The sequence below is a fragment of the Bidens hawaiensis genome, unplaced genomic scaffold (genome assembly GCF_021521415.1).
Source record: "Bidens hawaiensis isolate Kalapana, Puna unplaced genomic scaffold, B.hawaiensis_p1.1 tig00002181_1, whole genome shotgun sequence".
Classification (NCBI taxonomy): Eukaryota; Viridiplantae; Streptophyta; class Magnoliopsida; order Asterales; family Asteraceae; genus Bidens; species Bidens hawaiensis.
The window spans coordinates 244949-262146 of NW_027491116.1; the positions used below are offsets into that span (position 1 = coordinate 244949).

General features: G+C 37.2%; 2 pseudogenes; both read right to left on the bottom strand.

Moving 5' to 3' along the window:
- Positions 1-725: 725 nt before the first annotated feature.
- Positions 726-3985, bottom strand: LOC143609206 (F-box/LRR-repeat protein At3g48880 pseudogene; annotated as a pseudogene).
- Positions 3986-14167: 10182 nt separating this feature from the next.
- Positions 14168-16630, bottom strand: LOC143609215 (protein FAR1-RELATED SEQUENCE 5-like; annotated as a pseudogene).
- Positions 16631-17198: the final 568 nt, after the last annotated feature.

Below are 17198 nucleotides of genomic sequence, written 5' to 3' on the forward strand. Positions count from 1 at the left end.
ACAAGTCTACCTCCTTAAAAAGAATTCCACCTCGAAATTATAAACTACAAATAAGAATGAGTTTAAAATAGTAGTCACGAAATATAACTTCCAGCTTCTCAACTTAGATATGCGAAACTTTAAACATACTAGAGTAAGACGTTTCCAATATATAAGATAAATGATAACTAATTTGACACTAAAATCTAATAATTGCTAATTAAAAACAATTATTGATATAAATATTTCACAAGTATTCTATGATCATGTACTTAGTTTGAACCGACATCAATCATGTACTTAGTTTGAACATCAATTGGGTTTTTATCGTAATACACGTAACAACTGAAATTTAATCTAGCCTACACATATGAAAACTAGCATATAACAATATTTATATACTGCTTCAATTTCTTTTGCGGTGGCCCACGCACAGGCTGCTTAGTGTTAATCGATGAGGATTCTTGCATTATCTAAGACCTCTAATTGATCAAAATCTTTATAATACTTCACCAACATCCCATCCGCACTAGCATCCAAAGTTTCAGCTATCTCTAGATTGAAATCACTGATTTGCATAAAACTTTTCTAAACATCATATAATATATGCATGGCAGCAACTAAGCATCTCTTATAGTTCTCTTAGTTGGGTGGTGTGACCTATGTATAAGTTTTAACATATATTTATTCTCTTTTTATCCACAACTTAAAAAAAAAGACTCTTTGAACCACCTGATTTTAAAAACTCAAACAGCAAGAGACTTCACCTCATCCTCTTTCCATAGTCCTTCTTCATGCCTATAGTCCTAAACCACCTCAGCATCCCCTCATCATTCCTTGTCCTCTGGCACATGATGCATGTAACATCTGTCAAGAACTCACGTAACTGCTTACCCTTTTTTATAACCAAATCATCAGGCTTCTCAAGTGTAGTTGTAGGCGTTGGCAATGCGTCTCCAATGATACAATGAGATATGCTAAGCACCTCAAGGTTCTTTAACCCGTCTAGGATAAGTAGAAGCGCGCCCAAGTAAACAAACGAACAACGAAGGCTTAACACTTTGAGTGTAACATCCAAATTTTGTTAAATAATAAATAACGGAAAGTTTTGTTGTTAACTGTATGTCGTTAAATTAGTCGTGTGTTAAGTGTTTGGATAAGGATTGGGTTTGGTAAAGGAAGTGGGTGGTGGGGTCCATAGCCCTCTATATAAGGCCATCCCCCATCCTTTCACCATTTTCTTCCCACAACACACACACACTCCCTAGAACACACACATACTCTCTCTCAAGACCCGAATCCGAATCCGGGCTAAAGTAAGGAAGATCTTGGCGTTCAAGTGTCTTCAAACAACAAGAACACGTCCAGATCCTCGAGTTGTTCAGATCCGAACCGAACCCGAAGCCAAAGGTGAGTTTTGGCCAACAAGGTTAAGTTTTGTGGTTGATTTCGACATGCAAATCGATATCTTAGTAGATCAGGTTGTAAGATGTAAGAAAAACATAAACTTGGTGAGTTATAACCTCACGGGTATGATATAGGACAAAAAGGTGATGTTCGGACCTCATAAAACACGGGTATACAAAGTTGGTACGACCCAAAACCCATAAAAAAGGTAAAAATCGAGTCCTAAAGATGAGTAACAGAGCAATTTGGCTTAAAATGTCAAAAGTAATGAAAAGAAGGTTATTTTCACATAAGTCGACTTCGCATCGCACAGCTATGAGAAGCGAAATAAATATTTCGCATCGCATGACTATGTGAGCGAAATAAGGATTTCGCATCCCATGACCATGCGAAGCGAAAAAGTCATGAGAAGAGAAAAAGGCTTCATGCGAAGCGAAAAAGTCATGCGAAGCGAAAAAGATTTTATGCGAAGCGAAAAAGTCATGCGAAGCGAAATTCCATGAAATTAATTTTCTGATGCATTTTGTTAAAGGACCTATTAACTAAAATAAAATTTTTCCGAGGGGCTCTACCCCTTGGACCCTGCTAGGGGCTGCCGCCCCTAGACCCCGCTACCAGGGGCGCTGCCCCCAGACCTCCGTTAGTTGCGGGTTTAATTAACTTAGATGTAAGAAGTAGTAGTAATGGATAATTGACGCGCGTAATGTATTGTACAGTTAGCCGTGCACAGCTAAGGAAGGGCATTACCATTGACGGTGAGAGAAATCGTCTCCATGTGAGTTCTAGCCCCATTTCTCTTTGAGATGGTTTAGGGGCTGTGTGCATGCTTGTAAGAATAGTAACATATATACTTATGTACTTAACGTGAATGATTAATGCAAGAATGAAAAGATATATATCGATGTGATTAATGCAAATGATTAATGTAAGAATGAAAGAAAGAGGTTAGAACTTGTATATGTTAGTTGTTTAACTTAACATGTTTGTAAGAATCTAGAAGGAATGTGAAGTAAGAGTCAGGGTGGCAGGCTCTTCTAATACCTAGGCAAGAATAGTAAGAGTCAGGGTGGCAGGCCCTTCTAATACCTGGGCAAGAATAGAGTGGCCGACTCTACGATATCGGTGCAAGAAGTCGGGTGGCAGACCCTTATAATATCTGACCAAGAATTCGGGTGGCAGACCCTTATAATATCTGTGCAAGAATGTATGTATAATTGTATGTTTGTAAGAATGTGTAAGAATAATGTAAGAGTAGTACAAATAATATTTGTATGTAAATGAAAGAATGTGTAAGAATAATCCTGTAAGCTGTTAAACTAGAACTCACTCAGTGTAGCTGACTTTTAGTATGCATGTAGGCAAATAGGCTGAGGCAGCTGGCGTGAGGAGGGACACATGGCAGGGACTGGAGAGACTGGCATCTTGGAATAGAAGTATTATGAATTGTGATGTTATGTTAAGACAATTCAACTTTGTTTGAGACAAGAATTGCTGTTTTTGTAATATGATGGTGAATGTTTAATTATTCCGCGAAAGTTTTAATTAACTCTGATTTTAGAACTGTGTTTATGAGTAAATCCAACACCAAAGTAGGGTTACCGGGAACGGGGCCTTACATTGAGGTTTGGGACACACCATATGAGGGTTCGAACAAATAACATGTTACATGGGCCTATGATTTTAAATTCTGAGAAGTCTTGTAGTGTTTGGAAACTTGTTTCATGAAGTCCTATGGATATAATCTGCTTGGCATTGTGAGTGATTCCACATAGGTGACACCAGACGCTTGAGATTTGGGCACCTATGTTATTTACAAGCATAATAAATAAAAATTAAATCATAGGATGCATGCATATAAGGGAGTAAACGAGCCGAGCCAAAGCTTGACTGAATGTTATTAGGCTTGTAAACAAACGGAATATTTGATGAGCTGTTCGTGAACCGTTCGACGGGAAGTTCATTTATTTAATAAACGAATGAACATGAACAACAAATTTGTGTTATTTTAATTAAACAAACGAACATTAACACATGCTTCGTTCATTCATTTATGTTTGTGAACGTTTGTTTATGGTCGTTTGTTTATGCTCATTTATTAATATTCATTTATGCTCGATTATGTATTAATAGAAAATAATTAAATATTATCTAGACGAGTCATGTACTTTGGTTTTATATTTGTTCATTTGCGTTTATTTAAGTGTGTTCATTTATGTTCCTTTCTGTTTGTTTGTGTTCATTTATATTTGTTCACATATGTTAATTTATGACCATTTATCCTTGTTGAGTTATGTAAATTTATGTTCGTTTATGTTAGTGAACTGTTCATTTATGTTCATGAACTGTTCGTTTAGATTTTAAACAAACGAACACGAATATTTTCATTTTTTTAACAAAAGAACATGAACACAAAATGTGTGTTCGATTAAGTGTCCGTGTTCGTGTTCATTTAAAGTTAAATGAACGAACACGAGCATGCCTACCTTTGTTCGTGTTCGTTTATAGGCTTACATGTTATCACGGACAGCACCATATGCCTTCCAACCACCATACACCATTCCCATTGACCCGTCTTCGTTTGGGTCACATCATCCTCCATAGTGACAAATAGCTATGAACAATCATCATGTTGTGAGTCATTTATGTATGTGTTCTTCACTTCCCTATATCATGAAACCAATTAAAAGTAAGCCTGCTATATTTGTAAAAAAATCGAAAACATAAAATAAAATCAAAACGGATTTCTCTCACAATAATAACTCCAAAGAAGATAGAAAAGATACAGGTAACGAAACAAGAACTAAGGAATGCTTTCCTTGAAATGATGTTTCTTTTCGTCTATCATTGTCAAATAATCTTTACCATTTAGGGTTCTAAACAACGGCGGCAGTGGTGCTAATAAATTGTTGAATGGAGAATTAGGTTTATAATAGTGCTTGGGTCTGGTATGATAGTTATTAGCTTATATTGTGGGCCACTAAAGTAAATTGGTCTTTTTTTTGGCCTAGATGGCCTGCCCACACTAAAATGAATACTAAAATATATGAAAAGCTAATAAGTGCAGTGGAGGGGTTTGAACCAAAATCAAGAGGGCCACGGTCTAGAACGATTCCAATAAACAATAACATTATCTATCAAAAGATCAAATTACATATTAATATCTTATTACATGTATATCTTTTAAATGCGGCCCAAAACATTTTAGGCTTAAGCCCATACTTATCTATGTATCAAATAAAAAACAATATTGCACTTTACATACCTATGTAATTCATGAGTTCGGATATTGTAGAAAATGAGTGTTGGGTAGGAATGGTAGGAAATAATCTCAACCATGTGTTAGTAGATCCAAATGATGAGATTCTTCCAGCCAATACAAAATGTTTTTTACTATCAAAACAGTTAGAAAAGGGCAAAACCGTAAAAGCGTGTTGGTTTTAAAAATGGGAGGCTTAAAATCTGGCTGGTCAATGGTCTTCAATGACAGTCATCTTACCGAACGTTAGCGCTGATATCACTCCTCATATGAACACAATTGGAGATAAAGATGAGAGAATTAAAGATCATCGACGGGATTTGTACAAGTAAGTGTGTCTTATTCCTTCAGAATTCAGCTAAAAAAACCCTAGTTTTTCGATATGCACAAATTGCCGTTAATTGTTTGGTATTTTGCTTGTTATTGTGTGATTGTGCTGTTAATAAGTGTGGCCGGTGTGTCTTTTTCCGTGGTGTTCGTTGTGTTTAACCTTGTTTTTTTTATGTGTGCTGGAAGGCGTTTGAGGTTGGGTCGAGTGATTGGGGAAATTGGTGTTGGGTGTTGGTTAGGATAGGGAAGCCTGAAGGTTGTAGTGTTGATGTTAGTGTGTTGGGGTAGGATAGGAAAGGCTTGTGGTTGTGTGAGTGTGTTGGGGTAGGATAGGAAAGGCTTGTGGTTTTCGTGTTGGTGTGAGTGTGTTGGGTAGGATAGGAATGCCTGGAGCCTGTCGTGTTGTTATTATTGTGTTGTGAGTGTGTTGGGTAGAATACGAAAGGAAGCTGTTGTGACATTCGTCAAATTCGGATTTCGATTTTCTTTCACGCTTTATTTTAATAAGTTATACTTCAAACCCATCATGTAGGTGTGTACAAATCGTTGTTCATTTAACATAAAAATTAGTTTATAAGTTGTAAGGGGTAATCTTTGCCATTTTTGAACCTATATTAACTTTTATTAAGTTTTATACCATTTTTGTAAAACAATTAGAACTTGAGGGGCTAAAATGTAACATTTATATACCATATATATATTAAAAACCCTAACCCTATTTTTATTATAACCACCAGCCGCCACACCCCCCCCCCCAACCGATTTCCGGCGAAACCGATTTCCGGCGAAGAAGCTGTCGGCCACCACCTCTCCACCGCACCACCACCTCACTCTCCCCTGTTCACCGCAGCCACCACCCTCCCCTTTCTCCCTTCGTTTTCCGGCGAGCCTCCCCTCCTTCTCTTTTTCCGGCGACTGGAAAACCAACCGCCGTGGTCACTCTGTCCCGCAACTCTCTCTCTCAGTCGCTCCCTCTCTCTTTCTCTACCTCTCTGTCTCTCTCGGCTTTCTCTCTCTCTATCTCTCTCGGCTTTCTCTCTATCTCTCTCGGCTCACTCTATCTCTCTCTCTCTCTCTCTCTCCGTGTTATCTCTCTCTCGCAGCTCTCTCTCTCTCTCTCAGCCTTCGTTTTCCGGCGGCTGTTGTTGCTTCGTCTCCAGCGGGTTCGGTTCGTTTGCTTCCCGATATCGAACCACAACTCGTGAACACGAAAAAGGTATATAATTTGGGCTTTGGTATTGTTAATCTTTCATATATCGATTTGTCAGAATTAGATTGTTAATAATTGGCTTGGTAGTATCGGTTATGTTTTTGGTCAAATACTTTGAAACGAATCGGGTTTGCGTTGTTGGTATGAATTGGGTAAAAGATGAATACCCGGGAAATGGATATAATAAGTTCTTGGGTTTAGTTATTTTGGTTCGGTTTGGTTGGTACGTTTGTTAAATTAGAGGTCTCGGGTTCGGGTCATCCTAGATCGGTTTTTGGTATTGTTTCTTGTTATACTTAATAAATTTATTATTACTATTAGTATTAACATAAATATGTAAAGATTATTATTAACTAGATATAGTATTATCATTATTATTATTATTAACAAGATTATTAATATTATTATTATTACTATTATCTTTTAACAACACTATTATTATTATTATTATCATTATTATTATAAATATTAAAGTTATTAATATTATTAAAGATCATCTTATTATTATCTTCATATTATTATCATCAATTATTAGCAATAATATCATTATAGCTATTTTATGAATTCGTTTAGAAATCAAACCGACATCGAGTATAATATCATTATTTACTATCAATATTATTTATTATTATTATTATTTTTATCAACAACATTTTAACTAATACTAAGATCGTTATTCTTAAACTAATATTATTAGTATTATTAATAATAATTATTGTTATTATTATTATTATTATCATTATTATCTTATATATCTATATATATATATATATTCATAACATGTTTTAAAACTATTATTATCATTACTATCATTATCATTAATAATATTATTATAAACTTGATTATCAATTCATTTTTTTATAAAACCGAACCATTGATTAAAAACCCATCTTGTCCTTTTTAATATTAGTTTAGCTAATTAAAGGCCTCAATAAAATAATATTATTTTTATTTTAATTATCAATTAAGTGTGAGTCCTTAATCGTTAACAAATTAACCGGTAACCCGATTAACAACCGAACCGTCTCATTCAATGTTTCCAATATAGTTTCATTATGGCTTCAAGTTCATTAATATATATTACATTATTTATTTTAGCTAAGGTGTTTATCGTTTCAAGTCGGATCTGTTCGTTTACCGTTCGAGCTTCATTTATTTATCTATTTATTTATCGGTTCATCAATCGAGGTGAGTACTTTCATACCCCTTTTTCCATCTTTCGTTTTGGGGTGACATTTCATACTTATCAAACTAAAAGCTTTAATTACTTGCATCTTCAACCCACAAACGTGATTGTATACCTTACTTGAATAATTGCTCGATTTGGTGTTGTATGCTTATTTGACTATGTGTTTACAGCTTTTGGATGGTGAAACTATAAATCCTATACCATTTGGCAATGGCAAGGTGTCGTTAACGTATGCTATTAACGATAACTATAAATCCTAGACTACTCGGCATCCCCTTGTAGTTAGGTGGTGCTAATGTAAGCTTATTAGCAACTGTCATAAAATCCTATACTAATTGCCAATAGCTAGGTGTCGCTAACTTGTTTAGCGATAACTATTTATTCCAGTTTATAGCTCTTATTTATTGTTTTGTATACAAGTTTTGTGGATTTTCATACTATACACTTATATGCTCAAACTTATGAATTGCTCACCAACCTTTGTGTTGACAAACTTTATTTTATGAAATGTTACAGGTTTGACTTTTGTTGACTCGAGTGCTTGACGGAAAACGTTACCAAGACCTTTAGGATATTAGCAAAACGAACAATATAATTATTACTTGTATTCAGTTTGTTTGTGTAGACGAGAAGTGTTGTTTATCGATTTGTTGAAATAAAATGAGTTAAATGAATATTGTCACTTTAAATAGTGTCTTGTGTATTTGTCCAATCACGTTGTACCCCGACATGTTCCGCCTTTGGTCGGGGTGTGACAGCTGTTTAGCGTGTTGTTGTTTGTGTGTTGGTTTGGACAGGAAAGTCGTGTGTCTTTTGGTGTTGCTTGTTTGAGCTTGTTTGTGTACGTGGTGTTGGATTATGGTGGTGCTGTTTGCATTGACTGTGGTGATGTCGGAGTTTGTTTGTTGTGTGTGCTGGTGTGGGTGTGTGCTAGTGTGGGTGTGTGTGGTTGCTCGATTTCCTTGTGCTGGTAATAAGCTTGTGTCTAATGTAGCGGAAGTCGTGTTGTTGTTAGTTGTCTCGTGGTTGTGGTTTTGTGTATCTGTTGGATTTGTGTTTGTAGATATGTGGTAGGCTGTGTTGCTTATTTCCTTTGTCGGAAAGTTGATGTTGTATGACCCGGTCTTTAAACTTTGTGCAGCAGTTAGAAGAAAAAGCGATAGGATTGCGTTAATGACGTCCTTTAGCAAATGCAAAAACACGGCCTCAAATCCAACTGACTTGACAAGCGAGAACCAAGGTATGTGTAGTTGCAACAAACAGTTTTTTTTTTTAGAAAAAGATGTTGATATTCTGTTATTTAAGGTGGACAAGATGCAAGGAGTGAATCTGTAATAAAAAGAAAGGAGGCAGTGGCTATTGATGGACTGCAACACACGAGTCAGAAGAAAGTAACAGGCACGTGTTTATTTTTTTTTGCACTCAAAGATGGTGTTATAATAAAATTTTTAAATTTGTAGGAGGTGCTGAGTGTTTGGGTTTAAAAAGAAAGGTGAGAGTGCTGAGTGTTCGAGCGAAAACCACAACTGAGAAGCCAAGTGCAGGTAAGGTTATAGTTTGCCGCAAACCGTTATGTTTATGTGTAAGACAATGAGACGAACACATTAATAGGTGTGTTACTGTTATTGTTATAAGTTGTAGGAGCTAGGAGATGTGTGGTTAATGTTGGATCGTCAACATCGAAAAAGCAAAGGCCGCGAGTTGTGGATGATGCTGGGCGGTCAGTTTGTAAAAAAAAGGGGAGGGGGGGTTGAAAGTGTTGGATCGAAAACCACAAAAGAGAAGCAAGTAGCAGGTGCGTGTTTAGTTTGTTTGACGAGTACTGTTTATTTAAAACCATAGGAAATGAACACAATAATAAGGGCTTGTCTTTAATTTTTATATTTTGTAGGAGCTGCTATGTGTGTGGTTACTAGTGGAACGTCAGCGCCAAAAAAGAGAGGGGCGCGATGCATGATAGATGTGGGTTCTTCAACATCAAAGAAGCAAAAATGTGGTGTTACTGAAGTTGGGAGCAACAAAAAAGCAAAACCCGGTGGAAAAGGTTTGTTTTTGGGGGTTAATATATTTTAAATAAATAAGATGCGTTGGTTGGTTTGTTAATGTTGGATGTAATGTATTGATGACAGGAGTGACAACCCCACGCAAACGTGTTACGTTTGCTACTAATGATTCAGATGATGACTTCCAAGCTCCAGTGAGGAAACGAAAAGATGTAGAACAAGGAAAGGTAAAAAGGGTTGTAGAAACTGTAGGAGTTCCCTACGCTCGTATGGATGGTAAACTTATTCGGGTTAGGAATCCGTTGTTAAACCTTTGCGAGATGATGGATGGCCTAACCGAGGATCAATGGAAAACCGTTGTTGAAATGGGTTTTGGTGGGATAAAACAATTGAAGATATCGCAGGTTCCAACAAAGCTGGGGTATTGGTTGCTGACAAATTATGATTGCGTAACCAATTGTCTGAACGTTGGTACACATAAAATACAAATAACAAAGAAATGGTGTACGACATACTTGGGATTCCCATGGGGAAGAGTGCTGTGATGGAGACAAATAAAACAAACTTAAATGAACCTGTGATTAGAGAATGGATGGAACATTTTGGTGATAGAAAAGGTTTGAAAACTATTATTGAGTTGAAATGTATGATGAAGAATTCAAGCGACACCAGGAGGTTGTTCAAGCTCAATTTTTTGATAGCATTTAATACCGTGATGGGAGCGTGTACCAAAGAGTCATAGGTGAACTTGAGGTTTGTGAAATGGATGCACATTAATGTGGACATATCGGGGTTTGATTGGTGTAGCTATTTGATAACATGTTTGAATAGAACGAGTTAGCCCTGCTTGCGGTGCGCACATATGATGTATATATGTGTGAACCCTCGGGTGGGCAAAAGTGAAATTGCACTAATTTTGACGATATTTTACTAATCTCGTGAAAATAACGTTAAAAGTGACGGACGGTTAATCAAGCATCATGTAGTGGCGTTGATAGCCAAAAGACAAGGGTACATGCACCGATCAGCCGGTGTCCCGATGATTGAGTGCTATGTGCCTTATGTCCAAGGCTTGATGCAAAACTACTATCGAGCCGGGGGTCTCACCGGAAGCAGCCTCTCTATCCTTATGGGGTAGAGGTAAGGCTGTCTACATCTTACCCTCCTCAGACCCTACTATAGCTTTGCTATTGGTGGGATATACTGAGTACGATGATGATGATGATGATGATGATGTTTGAATAGAACGAGAAAAGGCTGGAATGGGAGAGAGCATTACCATGGACCGCTGACACTACTAGCGGTAAGTTAAGGCAGTATGTTGTATTTTTAATTAATATTACGTGTGTCTAATGTGTTGTTGGTTTTGGCAGCTAGTGTACGCGCACGATTAAGGTAAGGAAATACATTCAAGTTTACCGGCGCTACAACACTATGATGTTGTGGCTTTCCAAAAACTACAAAGTGATATGGAGAACGATGGTACACATTTTAGTAGTTGGGTGAAAAAAACAAACCGCAACCCGAGTAAGTGTAAAAAGATGGTGGGTATCGAAAATCAAGAAACAGATGTTCCGGCAAAGAGGGGAGCAGAGGGAAGTGAAGCTGTATTGGAAGACGGTAACGAAGAAGAAGATAACATTGACATAACTGCTCGAGATGCTAATGACGGGTTTGTCTCAATGAGCATGGATGATGGGAACAACATAACAACACAAGACATAGAGAATGTGATAGAGCAGCTGATAGATCTTGGGTACACTGAGAACACGCCTCCATGTGTTTCCAAATTGATCAAACCACAAAATGAAAAGGTAAATTTGTTATATGGGTATGTGAATTAGAAATATGCTGTGAAGTGATGGATTGATGCACTGATTGTAAAACTAATTGTCTTTATAGGAATGGGAATGCTTAATTGAAGCAAAGGTTTTCAACTTGATGATTTAGTGGGTTATGTCGAGGAAATAATACGAGAAGCAGGAAGTAAGATGAGAGTGATGAAGGTATAAGAAATGCCACACTTAAGTGGGAATCTAGGTTGACCAGGTACAACCAAAAGGATATGGTTAACACTGGAAGCGGGGACAGTAAGGATGGAGAAAAATTATGTAGAGAAGAAGAGGAGACCGTAAAGGAGGCTGAAACAAATTTAATGTTTGAGACTACACAAATTAGTTGTTCTTTGCTTGATCAAGTTGATGAAGTTAAAAAAAATGTAGTAACAGGAGGTAAGAATTTCGATGAAATACCATCAACTGACCGGACGACATTTGACGTGATGATGTCGAAACGCACAGCTGCTGATGACCAGGTGATGTTACTGTTTATATATAGCAGTGTGCATTTTATTGCGTTTGGTTTGAGCGTAGTAAATTGTGTTGCTGGTGCAGGGAAAAACAACACCAACTGCGCCTATGGATCATGTTGGCGAAGTAGAAATTAATGCGGTAATAGGTGATAGCAATTTAAAAACAACACCAGCGACTGACAGGCCATCGTTCGACCTTATGGTGTCGCAACTAACACCTGATGCTGACCAGGTACGTTAGCTATTTAGGTAGGGTAATTTGTGGTGTAGTGTGATGTGTGTAAACGTAATAAAAAATGTACCAGGGGTAGGGCAAAGCAACACCGAGAACGCCTGTTTGTCCGATTCCATACAATGTCCAAAATGAATTACCTAATCAAGTGGATGGTAAACGACCATTACGTCCGATAAATCTGCCAGACAATATGAGGTCGCCTTTTGCTAACAAGAAAGTTATGCTGGTGGTGAAACGGACAAGCTCAGAGGAGAATGTTGCACGCACCATATTTGCTTCAAACAAGGACGAGTGGTATAATTTAATTGGTTTGTTGTTGGTTGTGTACTTGGGAAATGGTAATATGGTTTTATCTTTTGTGCAGGAACTTTGTGTTTCAGACTAAATAAAGTGCCGTTGTTCCAAGAGTGTCGTTTGAGAGCTTGTATCCGGGTATATCTGTTCATGTGAGTGTGGTAAGGTCTTGGGCGTCGGTATTGAACAAGATGACAAGTTTCGGATGCGATATGATCCATCAAGATTGTTTTGTTCTCCAAACACGCTGGTATGAGTTTCACAAAACATCTATATATTGCTGTCTTTGATATTTTAAAAAATAAACCTTGTTTTATCATGTTAATGTTTGTTATAAATAACGAATATGTTACACATGCACAGAGTGTGGCAGAGCTTGATGAAAGCGTTTCAGACAACCAAAGACTCCACGTATTCAGAACAAACATGCAAAATAACTTGAAGGAAGTAGGTCGGGATAGTATAAATGAATACGATTTGGTGTTTATTCCTGTTCTGCATTTGAAACACTTCTATGTTATGTGTTTCGGTATGAAAAACGCGAAGGTGGACGTGCTAGACAACCTTGGTGGTGATGAAGCGTTTGATTCAAAACAACCGCCAATCATGGTATGTTTGTTACACATTCGTGGACGTGTGGTAGTTAAAAATAGAAGTAAATACGTTGTTAATAGTGTTTTTTTTAAATAAACAGCAACACACTTTCTGTGATTACTTGGCGGAGATACGTCATCCTATTACGCAAAGGCTTAGATGTAGTAAACAAGCACGACTAAAGATGGGTTGGAGGACGCTGAATAATAATGTCGACTGCGGTGTGTTTACAATGCGTCACATGGAAACGTATAAGGGTAAGCAATTGAAAGATTGGTATACTGGTCTGGCGGCTGAGTCAGAGATGCAAAAAAATCAGCTTAATGATCCGAGATTGAAGTATATGTCAAAAATGTTGCTTGCTGATGTTAACATTTTGAGGGATGAAGTGATTAAAGTAGTTCGTGAGTATGCTAGGATGGATGATAGTGTTAAAAAGAAGCTGGATGAAGGCGTGTTTGAAAGGATATATCAGAGAGTTGAAAGGGCGCTGTGACTGGAATGGTGGATTCATGCAAGTATTAAAAAGTGTTTTTTGAAGTTGGTCTGTTTTCGCATCTTTTGAATAACCGGAATGTTATGTTTTGGGGTTTATTAATAATGCTATTAGTTTAAAACAAGTAATGTTTATGTGACGATTATTGTTAATATTCAAATGGCTTTGTGACAAGTTGAAGTTATGAAAAGGACGCCGTGCTAGACACAAATACAAAGTATTGGCCGAGTTAAGCTGAGAATAGATGATGCAACTATTAATTGTTTTTGTTGTACTCATAAGTTTTGTAACAGAAAGCAAAAGTGTGGTGCAAAATATGAGTTCCATTCATATTACTTCCGTGCAAAATATGAGTTTCATTAATATGAATAATCCAATAGACCATGCAGCACACAAGTACCATTCAGCACCATGAATAGTGTGTCCACATGATAGCATGTAAGCGAAAATGACATAGGAAACCGTAGATCGATATCGAATAAACTAGTTGATGAAAATGCAGCTGCAAGTATGCCCCAAAAATGTAACTGGTGGTTGACCCGGTTGTTGATAGTTTTGGTCCAAAAACACAAAAATATCACCTACTACGAAAAAATTAAGCTGACAAAAATAGAGCATGAGCTAAGATTAAACTGGCACATATCATTAGACATTGATACAAAAGGGTAAACGACATATATGTTTAATATATAATATGCAAACACATTTGATTTGAAGAAGAAACTGATTTAAAATTAACACGTGTCGTAACACCAAGTAATAATATTATTCCAGAAAACATAAGATCAATGCAGATAAACAAAAAGTTGTATGAAACAACGGAAGTAAAAGAAACAACTAAAGTAAATGATGTAGGGCAGGGGCTAATTTTTTGGATGCTTGTCACATGTACGCCTGTCGTGCTCTTCAGACCCACATATTTGGCATGTCCTCGGTTTCTGTGGTGGTTTGGTTGTTATCTGCTCACGAATGGACCTGAAACGTTTCTTAGACCCACAACCTTTAGTTCTAATTCCAACTGGAACACGAACGATGTCTTCAGAAGGTTGGTTAATTCCAAGTAAGTTAGCAATCCGGTCATTGTTGGGTTCAGGTTGGGATGCGGATGTAGACTCATCTGCCTGACCCATATATCCTTGTATAAATTTACTAAACAAAGAAAGCTCATCCATTTTGCCTATCAAACGCTAAACAACACATTCAACACTTACCATGATGTCACGGACAACACCTTGAGCACCTTGAACATTTTTTAGTTTTTCGTTCGTATTGTGTAATCGTAAGGATGATCTAGGAACAGCTTGTCTTGTCCATCGCCTCAGTACATAGTGTTTTGGAAAGACCTTAACTTCGCAAAAGTTGAGCACGTAAAATATATGTCTGCATAACAACCCATATTGCTCAAACCTATGGCAACTACACTTGAGAACCATATCAACCTCTCTAAAGTGCACCTAAAAAAAGGAAAATATCAGTATGATAACAATACAAATTTAATGTAGTCGAAACAAATATGATATCTAACAAATGTACATAAGTTAAGATGACGTATACCTCAAACAAGACATTGCCAACAACGTCTTTGTCCTTAATGGAAAACTTTCTAAAATTGCCAACTAGAGAGACGGCCATAGACGCACATCTATGAATAGAACAATAAATTTCTTCTTGTACATCATTGAAAATGTTTCGTGTGTATATCATGTTCGCTTGTCTCTTGATTTCAAGACCACTGATAAAATCGGGATTTGTGTCACGGGTGTCGTGGTCATTCTTTTGGTGTTTGTATCTTTGATATTCCATTGCAGTTTCAAAATGATTTAGGAACTCAACCAGCGTTAGGCTACTATTAGACACTTAACCAAAAAAATGGTTCTCACTCTTGGACCGTGATGTTGTTCGCATGATCCCCGACATAGGTTCGTGCCGGTAATAAGCGGGAATCCAATCACTCCTCATAGAGTACATATCAGTCAACCATTTGTGCCTTGTTAAATTAAAATCCAGCATGATCTTCATCCATTCAGTTTCGAACTGAGCAGGTTCAATTGAATCAATCCATACAATGTCACAAATCCTTTGCTTGAAGGTTTTATCTTTTGTTAAACTACTCCCAACCTGATAAAAAAACATATTTAGTTGGTTTTACAAGCATGTGTATCACAAAAGTGTTTAATATAATTGAATATAATTAATAACCTTTTCTGCAAGTTTTCGCATAATGTGCCACATGCACAACCGGTGTCGCGAATTAGTAAAGACATGTTGGATGGCATTTTTCATAGTCGCGTCTTGGTCGGTGACAACAACACGAGGCTCACTGCCCATCGATTTCTTAAAGACTTTTAACAACCACTTATACGACTCAGTGGTCTCGGACGCTAACAATGCCGCGCCAAAAGTTATATTGCGATGGTGGTTATCAATGCCAGTGAAGGGGACAAACACCATGTCATACCTATAGAAAAGTGTAAGCTAATACCAGCACAAGTGAAAATATAATTAAGCGTAATAATTGAAAATAGAAGTAAGGAAAACATACTTATTTGAACGAAACGTTGAGTCAAAGGACACTACATCCCCAAACGTAAGGTAATTATGTTTCATTTCTTCATCAGCCCAAAAAAGACCAACAAGCTTTCCCTCATCACCAGTAGTGTACTCACATGAAAAATCAGGCAGATACTCCTTTTTATCCATCAATCTTTGAACAACCATTTGGGCATCATACTTACCAATGTACTGAATAATATTCCTTTTGAAGTTCTTACAATCTTAGCAGCAACGCCAACTTCCTCAAACCCACCGTAATGTATTCTCATGAAATTGAAGGCCTTTACAGGTCCTATATTCATTTTTGACAAACTCATTATCATTTCCTGTTTTACATATGTGAGTTGTCTGGCTGCACGCGTAAACTGATAATCTGAAGCCTCGATTAGTGGATGGTTGTGTTCTTCCAAAAAGGCATAAACCTTGTATGTGTTGTTTTCAGAAAAGGAAAGCTTCAAATGTGCGTGACATCCGGTTCGAATAGAGGGCCTATTACGACGTTGTTTTGTAGGATCCGAAGCCTCCGGATCGTTCAAAGTATTAACTTTAGTAAAAGTTTTATAACCTTCTTTCGAACAAACAAAATATTTTAGTGTTATCAAACCATGCTTGGTTACTTGTGTGGTCTTTCGAACTGTGAATCCACCGAGTTTGGCGTAGTTAAGGTAGAATGCAAGAGCTTGATCAAGGGTTTGATATATCATATCGATCTGTGGCCTTTTTGAAAGTGGAACACCTGGAGTATAATACTTCATACCCGACCTAGGTGATGTTCAAACTATACCAACACCATAGTTCTCGTTAGCATCTTGCTCAACAAATGGCTCTGAAAAAACACATTATGTAACATATGAAAACAAAAAACAGCACTAGGTGATGATTAAAATAAACCACATTATGTAACAAGTGAAACTAATTTAATTAAAACAACAAAATTTGAAAAGAAACATCTATATTATTAATCTTACAGGTATGGTTCTAACATAACACATACCTAATATCGGGGCCTCCCTAATATGTGGTAGTCTACATTTAGGATGAATCTGTAAATAACAACACATGATGGCTAAACAACCCACAACTAGACGTGCACAAAAAAACCGGTTCCGGAACCTAACTGGTGGAACCGAACCGGAACCGGTTCCAGTTCCAACCCGGTTGGTACACTACCCGGTTTGGGTATTTTTGTACCCGAAAATCGTACCCGGTTCTCCTATTTGTATGTCAGTATCAGTTCAAACCCGGTTCCTACCCAGTTCTTAATTGGAACCGGTTCGGTTCGTACCTGGAAAAACCGGTTCCGACTCAAACAAAAGTCAAACTAGCCGTTGGAACTGGTTT